This window comes from Mirounga leonina, unplaced genomic scaffold (assembly GCF_011800145.1).
Source record: "Mirounga leonina isolate KUSES-001 unplaced genomic scaffold, KU_Mleo_1.0 Mir_174, whole genome shotgun sequence".
NCBI lineage: Eukaryota > Metazoa > Chordata > Mammalia > Carnivora > Phocidae > Mirounga > Mirounga leonina.
In genome coordinates, this window is record NW_023270451.1 from 53,632,166 (window position 1) to 53,643,716 (window position 11,551).

Consider the following 11,551-nt stretch of genomic DNA (forward strand, 5'->3'; position numbering starts at 1 on the left):
CACCCCTGATCATTCCTTACTTACCCTTTCTCCCGTTCTTCCTCGGTGAGAAGGGGTAAGTGGTTATTTTGTGCCCTCGCCCAATTTGGCCAAAACCCTAAAAGTAAAAATGACAGAGACAGGTGCTTTAAAATCCTGATGTTCAAGCCTCAGGAACTCCCACCACATGCCCAACAGTTCAAAGCAGAGGACAGCGCGTCCCCACAGCGCTCCCTCACGGCCAGGGCTTGGAGCCGGAGTTGTCCCCTAAGAGGGGGACGAGGACAGGGCGAGATCTTGGGGTGCCCACTTGGCGGGGAAGAGCGAGCCGCCTCCCGACCAGGTGTCGCCGCGGTTAGGCGCCGGTTTGCAACCACAGTTAGCCGGAGGAGGCGGCGGCAGCGCCGGCCGCCGCGCGGGCCCTCAGATAAACACGCGCACGCACACATGCCCGCGACAGCGCAGCACTCGCGGCCGAGCAGCCCTCAGCCTCCCAGCAATTCCCGCCCCGCCGGGAGCCGACTCCACCCGAAGGGTCCCAAGCCCAGAGGACCGCCAGGTGTCGGCGGCTGCGGACCCACCCACCCCCTGCAGCCTCTCAGTGCCCCCCGAACCGCCGCCGGGCTCCCGCCCTCCGCACCCGCTGCGCAGCTCAGCCCAGGGGAAGTCCCCACGCTAGCCCCGCCCTCCTCCAGTGGAAAGCTCCGCCTCCACTCCCGGGCGCGCGGGAGCCGCGCGAAGCTCCGCCCACGGCGGAAAGCCGGCACCGCCCCCTCCTTCCCCCCGGCGCCCGCCTGGGTTAGCCCTAAAACCCGTGGTGGATTTGCAACGGATCAAAAGTAACACTCACTCAGCAAGCAATAACTGAGCCCTTACTCTAAGGTCTGCACCGTACTAATGACTGAGAGGACAAGAGAGAGCTGAAACTCTGTGAAACTGTGTCTTCAGCTCCTCCCCTTGCTATAGAGGTCAGGAAACGGAGACCCCAGCAGTTGCTTGGAGTGCACAATTATAGTGGCAAAGAGCCTTTCCAGTGCTCCCCGGTCTGGACTCCGTTATTGCGTTTTTTCTACTAAAGTGTACACAGGAAAACGATTTCAATTTTGCTTTCTCTAGGCAAGCCAAAAAGAATAATCCAGAACACGGAGTTTACTTTGGAAAAGCTGGGATTTCATACCTAAGCTTTTGTCTTCAAATGGTACAAGCTCCCTAAAAGTTAATTAACACACAAAAAGTGTTGCTAAATCTGACTGAATTTAGTCACTAAGATTCATCAAATGTGCATAAGAAGCTGAAGTCACCTGGAAAGGCTATAGTATAGTGTCTGATGCCAACTATGTGCCATTCTGGGAAAGGTAAAACTGTGGAGACAGTAAAAAGATCCGGGGTTGCCAATGGTTGAGGGGCTGAGGGGAGGGAAAAATAGGTGGAGCACAGATTTTTACGGCAGTGAAAATATTCTCTATGATACTATCGGGGTGATACATAGCATTATACATTTGTCAGACCCCATAGAATGTACAATACCAAGAGTGAACAGTAACCATACACTATAGACTCTGGGTAACAATGATGTGTCAATGTAGGTTCATCGATTGTAACAAATATACCACTTTGGTGCTGGGATATTGATAGTTGAGGAAACTGTGCAAATGTGGGGTCAGGGAATATATTGGAACTCTATATTCTCTGCTCAATTTTTCTGTAAAACTCTAAAACATAATCTATTAAAAAATGAAGCTGGGGTAAATCCTCAGAACATCCCATTTTCTTCAAATCCATCAATTAAATTCTAACCTGAATATTTGGCTTTATCTGTGGAGTTGAGATATAATGATTTGTCTTCTTATATTCGAACATCCCTCCATGTGGCATTAATGTCACCAGAGAGAAAATGAATCATATATGTATTCCTCACTAAGGAACAAAATTAAAGTATGGCTAGACATGTCTAATATTCAAGGAGATATCTAAGCAAGGCTAACCTGAAATAATTAAATTTACAAATTCTATGAATATATTTGTATTTCAAATCCATTTCTATTCATACATACTTACAATTAGTAAGCAAATAGTCCAAGGTATCATAGAGGTTTTTAAACTTTTTCGTCTCAAGATCTCTTTACATTTTTAAAAATGAGAACCTTAAAGAGCTTTTGTTTATATGGGTTAAATATGTCTATATTTACTGTATTAAAAATTAAGATAGAAAAATTTTAGATATGTGTTTAATTCATTTTCAGAATAATACACCCATTACATGTTACTCTAATGAACATTTTTTGAATAATGACTATATTTTTTTAAAAACTCAGAAAAAAATAGACTTTTCTACATTTTTTGCAAATCTCTTTACTATCAGGTTTAAGAGAAACAGGTGAATTCCCATATTCTGCTTCTGCATTCAATCTGTTGCGATATGTTGTTACAGCTAGGATATTATGAAGAAAAGCAGCCCTTAGTCAAATTTGTAGTTGAAGAAGGGAAGACCTTGCAAAACCCCTAAAAAGAGTCTCAGTAACCCTAGGGTCCTCCAACCTTACTTTGAGAATTGCTGCCAAATAGCATTTTGGATTCATTTAATTCAATATTATGCATTCCCACACCAGAGTCCGCTAACACTTGAAATTATAGCCCTTCACTTATTCCAAGCTAAAACTCAAATTTGACAGCTCTTATCAAACCATCACCTTTCTGAAAGTTTTTTCAAAGCTTTTACTATAGCAACTCTGATGAAATTGATATTCTTACTTGAATACATATGAAAAGATTTGAGATTTCATTTATATCCTTCATTTCAAACTTTCTGGGAAATTTTCAATATAAATTGTGCCACCTGGAAAAATGAAACATTGCTATACAGTTATTATTCCAATTTTACATATACTTATAATGAAATGTGTGCATTTCCTTTTATATAAATAATTTGAAAGTGAGCTAAAATATATATATAAAACAAGTAATTATAGTTTTATTTATTACCTAAACAAATACTAGGTTCTAAAGTTACCTCCTTGAAGTAAAATTTTAGATATATAAGCTTTCATTTTTACTACAAATAAATAATGTAAGCAACTCATTCTGGGTTTTTAAATATAATTTCCAACTAAAAGAAACTGGAGAAAAAGAAACCACCTGCCCAGGTCTGGGGCAGGATATATAGATGATAAGTATGAGATGTCTTGTGCCACAAAGAAGAAATTCATTTATAACAAATAAGAGTGTCAAAAGGTCACAAACACCAAAACTACAGAATCCCTTTGGCCAAATATGGGACAATTTGAACACTAACAAAAATAATGAATGCAATCATTTGAAACATATTGAATATATAAAAATCCAAGAGCCCTTAATGATACTCCAAACGTGAGAAACCAAAACCAAAACAAACAAACAAACAAAAACAATTGGACACTTTTGCAAGCAACTAGGGCGCTAACTCCATATTCTATAGAAATGAAAACAAAGGAAAAGAATGAGAACGCATATTGCCTTTCCTGTTTGAACTGTATTACAGAAAATCAAATGGCTGTTGAGGGGAAGGTGTTTCTTATAATAAATGTGAAAGAAATAAGAGAATTGGAAAATTGCAATTTAGCAATCCTTTGTGAAGTAAATGATTCAGGCAACAATCGTCAGTGGATGAAACCATTACATGAAAAGGTCAATGATATACTTTACAGTGGAAATCAGGGTGTTCACTACCTCCATCTAATAGTCTAAGTAGTGATACTGATGAGACTCCAGACACTGTGTGCCTTCTTATCTGACGCCATCTGAAGCACTCAGCACCCCCTTTCTTGCAAACAAAACAAAACGAAATAAAAAATGGAATCTAAGCAAGCCTTAAAACTGACTTCCTACTCACAGTCTTACAGGAAACATGAGGGTTAGAGGAACAAGTTAAATGACACCACAAAGAAAGTAACAGATAAATCTAGAGTGTAAGACAGTCTATAAAATAAATGACATTGTCTTCACAGCAAGTTAATAACGGGGACAAAAAGGAGAGGGAAAGGATGAGGAGAAGCTCTAGATTAAAGATAGGTAGCAACCAAATGTACAGTATGAAACTTGTCTGGGTCCTGATTCAAACATCACTGCAGTAAAAAGACTTGTAAGACAATCATGGACATTTGACGATGGACTGTTGTTAGACAATGTCAAAGAAATACTATTATTTTATTAGGTATGATAATGGTATTGTGTTTATGTAAGAAAATGTCCATCATCTTTGCAGAGACGTTCTGAAGTATGGTGAAGTGAAATGACATACTCTCTGGGACTTGCTTTAAAATATTTTAACAAGAAAAGAAAGAAAAAGAAAGAAACGAAGAAAGGGAAAAAGAAACGAAGAAAGAAAGAAAGAAAGAAAGAAAGAAAGAAAGAAAGAAAGAAAGAAAGAAAGAAAGAAAGAAAGAAAGAAAGAAAGAAAGAAAGAAAGAAAAGGAAAGAAAGGAAGGAAGGAAGAAAGAGGAAAGAAAGGAAGGAAGGAAGAAAGAGGAAGGGTGGGAGGGAGGAAGGAAAGAAAAGAAGGAAGAAGAAGGGCTAGATGACATAAATGTGACAAAACTGGGTAATTATTGAACCTGGTGATGAATATATAGGAGTTCATTGGACTTTTCCTCAGCTTTCATATATGTTTCAAATGTTTCATAATACAAATTTAAAACTAAATGTGACTGCCTTAGCCCAGATTTCCTAGAAAACAGTGCCTGAGAGAAAGTGTACATACTAAAATTTTATTGGGTGTGGAGGGGCTGGTCCTAGAAAAGCAAGAGTAAGGGGATAGGGTGAGTGAGGCAGGGACAGGAAGAAGGAAAACCTAGGTGATATATTACAAGCTGGTTATAGCTTCATAGTACAGTTGACTACTGACAACTAGGGGGTTGAAGTCACCAACCCCCACTCATTCAAAACTCCACGTATAATTTTTGACTCTGAAAACTTAACTACTAATAGCCTATTGTTGACCAAAAGCCTTACCAATAAACAGCAGATAAACACGAATTTTGTATATGTATTATATACTGTATTCTTATAATAAAGTAAGCTAGAGAAAAGAAAATGTTATTAAGAAAATAATAAGGAAGAGAAAATATATTTACAGCACTGTATTTCTCGAAAAAAAATCTGCTTATAAGTGGACCTGCGAAGTTCAAACCCTTGTTGCTCAAGGATCAACTCAGTATACAGTTGACTGATCACAAGGGGCATCTCAGGAAGACTGTATGAAACCACCAGGCACTGTAACCGTCCTTCAGAAGAAGGAAAAACAAGCAATTTTTTCTATTGGATTCTTCCTGCCTTCTGTCTCTCATTCATCAATGTTTGTTCCACAAAGCAGGGCAAACATGTGGAAAAGTAGGTTGGGGTGGGGGGCGGGGTGGGATTGGGCAAGAGAATGGAAACGGAGAGGCAAATAACTGGGTCTCATAAAGTGACTGAGATTGATTTCTTATAACAATTTAGAATTAAACCAATCACTGACTTTCAGGTTTAGTGAAGACTCGCCTATTAATGTAACTTCTTTTTACTGGAATAATCACTCTGCTTGATCTTTTTACCTCAGAAATTTTATTCAGGCCAAAGTCATTATTTTTGATTAACAAAATCACAATCACACAAAAGGCTGCAGAAACTAAATGTAGAGGAATGGCTCTACCATGGTGCCCTGGAAACCTTACCCATCTCCACACAGTCTGGGCGAGCAAGGCCTAACCACAGCAGATCGCAGTCTGGGTGGAACGCCTTTTGATCCTCCCATAGCACAAGAACACGAGAGGCTTGTAAGGAGCTGCCACCAGCCACACCCTTCTCATATGCCTCCCTATCTGTCAGGAAGGCCGTCAGGAGACACCTTCTCCGTGCCTCCTGGGCCCTGATGAGGTAGAAAACTTTCTCCCTCACCCTCTGAGAGCAGGACTGCAGGCTATAAAACTGCTTACCTCAAACGTGGCATTGGCTCTCAAATGAAGACTGTCCAGTCATCCATGTTACAGTCATCTGGGAAGTTTCTTCAGTGTCACCTCATGGAAAATGGCATGGGGGCTGATACCTTCGGGACACTTGCTTTTGGAAGTAAGTCATAACCTGTTTGAATCTAAAAAACGGTTTATTGCTTCCTTACTGTCTGCATCTGTCTGCCTTGCCTTGCCTTGCCAAATTCTAAGCAGAGAAGTTTTACTTTGTTTAACCCCAAAGAGAGTTTTTACTCTTTGCTGTTCGCTCTTTGGTCAGCCTGCAGCATGGACGGTCAGCACCCAGTCCACAAACTGATCAGAAGATATGAACGACTTAGATTCACATTTTCAGAAACAGCATTTTTTTTTCTCTAAGTGTTGTAGGATAATTTTTGATCAATGGTCATAGAAGACTTCCTTCTCTTTGCCCTTCCTCCAAATTAATTAATGGGATATTTGTACAAGTCGGGTAAAGATTCAGACCTCCTAAAACATAAAAATCGATCAGAAGCCATTTTCAACAAAGTCCCCACACCCAGCATGGAGCCCATCACAGGGCTCAAACTCATGACCCTGAGACCAAGACCTGAGCTGAATCAAGAGTCAGACACCTAACCAACCAAGCCACCCAGACACCCCAAATATTTGTTACTTTTAAATATTTTTGTTAACATTTTATATTTATTTAGTGTTAATTTTCTTTTAATTTTTTTCTATTATCAGATAAAGATCATTTTGACACGTTGTTGAAATATATACTCCTGTAACATGCATTTATTGTTTTCTCCTTATTCTTACAGAAAACCTCTAAAACTTTTAGTACAACCCTCCCATTGAAAAATGATACACTGCTTATTATTACAGTCACCTATCATTGTTAAAAACACTTAAGTACAATAAAAAATACATAATAACTTATGATTTGAAAATTCCTAGAAATTTTTATTTTTTTCCTGAATCATGAAGATATCTATTAGGAATTTGGAAGCACTATAAAAATGTGATGCTCTTGACTGATTGCCTTATTAACAAAGACTTTTTTTTCTTGTTCAATGATAAAGACTTAATCAAAATATTTTCTCTTTCCAACTCATGTGTCCAAACCTACTTGGTCATTCTAGGCATTCTGATGCAGGGAAATGATGATATATGCTTAAACAATCTGAAAACACTCAGCCTATAGCAGAAAAGGCTTAGGTGAGAATTTCATAGCTATCTTCATATACTTCAAGGGCTGTCCTGAACAAGAGAGATTGCATTTATTCTCTGTGACCCAAGAGGATGGAATTAGGATAAATGAGATGGGAAGAAAATTTTTATTCCATATATATATCCATTTTCTAGCAACTAGAGAACTCTGAAAAGAGAACAGATTGCCTCAAGAAATAGTGATTTCCTGTCAAGGAAAAAGGCTGGACAACCACTTATTGGGGATATTATCAAAGGGCCTCTTAAGAGTTTATGATTCTATCTGTCTCTATTATCTCATTTTATTCTTCTAGTGAGATACATAGGGCAAGTATTAAAATTGCCATTTATGGATGAGAATAATGAAATTCAGAGAGTGTATTGGTTAGGATTCTTGGTAAATTATAAAAGCAACTTGAGCTAGCCTAAGCAAAAATGAAAGACAAGATAAGATTGAGTGCTATTTCACAGAACCTAAGGCCAGTATAATGCAGCAGGGCTCTGGAATGGGATGGAAGGCATCCGAACCCTGTGTCTTGACGTTGCTTCTTTCTAAATTTGCTCTGTTCTCTTTCTTTACAGATGTATTTCCTGTGCTTCCCAGCCACATGATAGGTAGAAGATATTTACTCCAAGCTCCCTGGTTTGCATCTATTATTTAAGAAACAAGCCCAGAATGACTGGCCATCTCAATTATTTTGGACTTTCTGGTGCCAATTCATCACGTAATTCTCCCTTCTGATTCCTAAGCCAATTGACCTATAACCACAATAAGACTGGTTTGGAGGATGTAACTTGAACTTGGGGCAGAAATGGAGTTCTCTACAACCTTCCCTTGAATTGAACACACTCAGTCACAGGCAGATTACCAAGCAACTGCATTTCTTCCATCTCAGAAGCAGGCCTGACCTGGTGAGCTTACCTCATGGGGAAGGCATGCAGGAAGTGAGCACACTCCACTTACATACATACAAGAAGAGAGAAAAGAGCTAGGTCAGAACATGCGCAACGACCCTTTTCCCAAATTCACCAATTAAGCGAAACACTCCACCAACTTCCACAGGGATGAGAGACTGAAAGATGGAGAGAAGGGAAGAAACTTTCTCCATAATATTTTCAAGAGATTGAGAATTTTATATGATGGACTAAGGCATGGAGATGGAAAGAGAATACTCTTCCCATAATTGCCAATTCCTATCTCTGGAAATAGGAAGGCCAATTGGCCCATTCTGAAATAGGTATTCATCTAGGTCCAATTATAGCTCTAGCACAGTCACTCAAGGAAAACACATGGCTGGCAGTGGATGACCATTATGGATAGGACAGGCAATTCCTGGAAAAGATGGCTAGGCAGATATCCCAATAAGTAACACTCAGGTCATTGCATGGGGAAGGCATCAGGATATAAGCACTCTCTCCTTGCACACATACAAGAAGGGCACACACTTCTATCTCTACACTACAAAGCTATTCCTGATATTTAGATCCAACTACTCCATGTTCAAGTACAAACACACACAACAACTCACATATGTTTCCCAGCAGAAACCTACTCAAAGTAACAGATAATCCATTACACCCTAAAATGATGTCTGAGGGCCATTTCTCTTCTTCTACATGATTTCCATGTGATATCCATTTACTCCTCTAAACCAGTTTTATTTCTGTTCTTATCTTCCTATAATGAGTGGATTGAATTACAAATGTAACCACCCCCAGTACAGCTAAGATATTATACTGGAGGGAAATGCCCATGTAGAGAAGTAGAAAACACATAGTGGTTACTGGTTCAGAACATGTGATTTATTCTGCTAGCCAGTGGCAGTATGAAAAGCAAAGGAACCAATGACTTATAAGGGCATAATTTTGACTTAAATCCTTTGGCAAATTTCTTAGTGATGCAATGGTGAACTTCCAGTTGGTGTTACTATTCCTTTGGATTAGCTTGGAAGATTTCCTGAGAGTTGAGTCTCCATTTTCCTCTGGTTTGAGTCAACTATGGGCCCCTTTTAGCACATTTAGTTTTTTTACTGGCACAGTAACTCCTATAAAGTTTTGTTGGCTGGCTGTCACATTCATCTTGGACTCCACTTGCTAAAATCAAACATCACAAGTCTTGCTAGTTTATGCACTGAAAATTTTCCACCCTCTGAATTGAATAACCAGGACTTGGCTACTCCACTCAGGCCTCTGTGTTTTGTTTGCTTGTTTGTTTTTGAAGCAACTCTAAAGGTTCTGTCATCCACATTGTGCTCCAGGATGTGAGTTAGAACCTGGTCTGAGGTGTGGCAGTCAGAGTGCCAGAATTTCTTCTTTCTGATCAACTATGGTATATTGTCCCTGTTCTATTTTATCTAGCGAGAGGTACGTTGGAAAGATGAGGGTGAGGAGGTAGGGGTAAGATCAGTGTTTCCCAACTTTTCTGATTCCTCCAGAATATCCCCATTCTTTCCAGAATCCCAGTTAGGACATTTTTCTTATCCACAAAAAGGTGAGTCAAATCAGGACTTGATTACTGCAGTTCACACCTCCTTGATTTATTTCTTCATCTGAACCTCAACAATCTGTTTGGAAGCTCAGATTTTCTCTACTTCTTGTCATGCAAAATCAACTTGATGTTTTTTCTTCTACTGCATCTTTTACTGACAGCTAAAAAAATTCGTGTAATGTTTTCTACTAAGGCCCCTGATAGTTTGGTGGACAAAGGTCTCAGTTTTGTGACACAATAAATAAATTTAACTAGTTACTTTAATGCTGCATAAGATTGATAAATTTCTACACCAAGACTGGGGGGGGGGGGGCGGGCGTGAGGGTCCCCTCCCTGCCTCCCTGCTCCTCCTACCCCATACCCTGCCTTGACTTCACCATTTTTTTCTGATTAAGAATGTCTTATTCAAGGGCGCCTGGGTGACTCAGTCGTTAAGCGTCTGCCTTCGGCTCAGGTCATGATCCCAGGATCCTGGGATCAAGCCCCGCATCGGGCTCCCTGCTCTGTGGGAAGCCTGCTTCTCCTCCCATTCCCCCTGCTTGTGTTCCCTCTCTCGCTGTGTCTCTCTCTGTCAAATAAATAAATAAAATCTTAAAAAAAAAAAAAGAATGTCTTATTCAAAACTCTGCCCCAGTACCAATTTAAACAGAAGTCCTTATTGCCCCTAACCATATGTCACAGGAACTATCTTCAGCCTACCTAAGCAGGAAAATAATTTAACAATATAGAAGAGCAGTCAAGCCTAAGGAAGGAGCTGAAAATTTACCAGGTCCTTCTTCATCTCTCATCTCTTCTTCTGCATGTTTGCTTTATTTTTCTCCCTCTGGAGATAGGCTTTCTCTGCTTTCTCATATACCAGGTAGATTGAGGCCACTCAACAGCTCCCAAGTGTATATCTCTTTCACCTGACAGATGAAGGATGGTATGCTAAAATCAGCACTTTCCATTCAGCAATGTCCAAGGAGAAAATCTGATTGGCCTAACTTATCCTTGATCAGTGGTATCTGTCTAACATCCAAACATCTTTCTAATTATAGAGCTCTCAAGTGAGGTGGGCAAAAATTCCAGCTCCGAGCTCTTTGGTTCCTAGAACAAAGACAGATGACTTAAGCTCAGCCAATATGATGTTCTTGCCTGGAACGTTGAATCTGGACCAAGTGATACAAACAATTTGTTTGTTTGTTTATTTTTCTATAGCTGTGATACCAATGGCCTTGGCCTCTAGTTCTCGTGGCAGTAATGCCAGTAGCAGCTTTTGGTTTCTGGTGATACAGTGCTAACTGCTCAGCTATGACGGTGGTCATGTCCTAGCCGGGGTCTTTCTGCAGCATGACTCTGGCTGTCTTGTTGTATGGCCTCCCTCAGTTTTTGCTCATTGTTTTCCAAGCCCAGTTCTTTAGGTCTTCTCATGGATTCCATGAGCATTCCTAAGTTCTTGCAATAATTATTTTCTCTTTTTAAAAATGAAAGAGTCATTTTGCGTTGTTTACCACTAAGAACTTGCCTGTCTTGCAATCAGCTGTTACAGTTGGTCAGGCTCTTGTAGAGGAAACCTGATTGTCAGAGATCCACCCCTGTGAATAGGAAAAGCAATTCCCATGGAAAAGAGGATGGGTAAATATTCCAAAATTGGTGTCTTTTTGCATAGATATCGAGTGAGTTACATGAGACCATAGAGGACATTAATATCAGGATTTCAAGAAGAATCTGTATGTCTTAGCAATCAACATTGGGTTTATTCTTTGTCCTTAGGATTTTAACTTGTGAATTAATAGTTAATGGGGAAACATAAGGTCAGGAATAGAAAGGCCAACATAAGCATTTCATAATATCAATAATTTGCTATTCCACCAAACTTAGAAAACAATTTAGAAGAAGAAAAGTCTAAATTCAATTTCACAACTTGGTTCTTTCAAAATAACTGGCTACTTAA

At 39.8% G+C, this 11,551-nt stretch overlaps 1 protein-coding gene across 7 annotated transcripts in view; it reads right to left on the minus strand.

Moving 5' to 3' along the window:
* The window catches only part of IMMP2L (inner mitochondrial membrane peptidase subunit 2), an 862,490-nt gene extending 861,828 nt beyond the window's left edge, over positions 1-662 (minus strand). For 5 of the 7 annotated variants that reach the window (XM_035020938.1, XM_035020940.1, XM_035020935.1 and 2 more), the window contains exons 1-2: positions 620-662; positions 25-97 (exon numbers count right to left, since the gene is read on the minus strand). The gene's annotated coding sequence lies outside the window, so the exon portion shown is untranslated. Of the gene's footprint in view, positions 1-24; positions 98-424; positions 444-564; positions 584-619 lie in introns of those variants that run through there. The other 2 variants (XM_035020936.1, XM_035020937.1) reach the window with 2 other exon arrangements.
* Between the last annotated feature and the right edge of the window lie 10,889 nt (positions 663-11,551).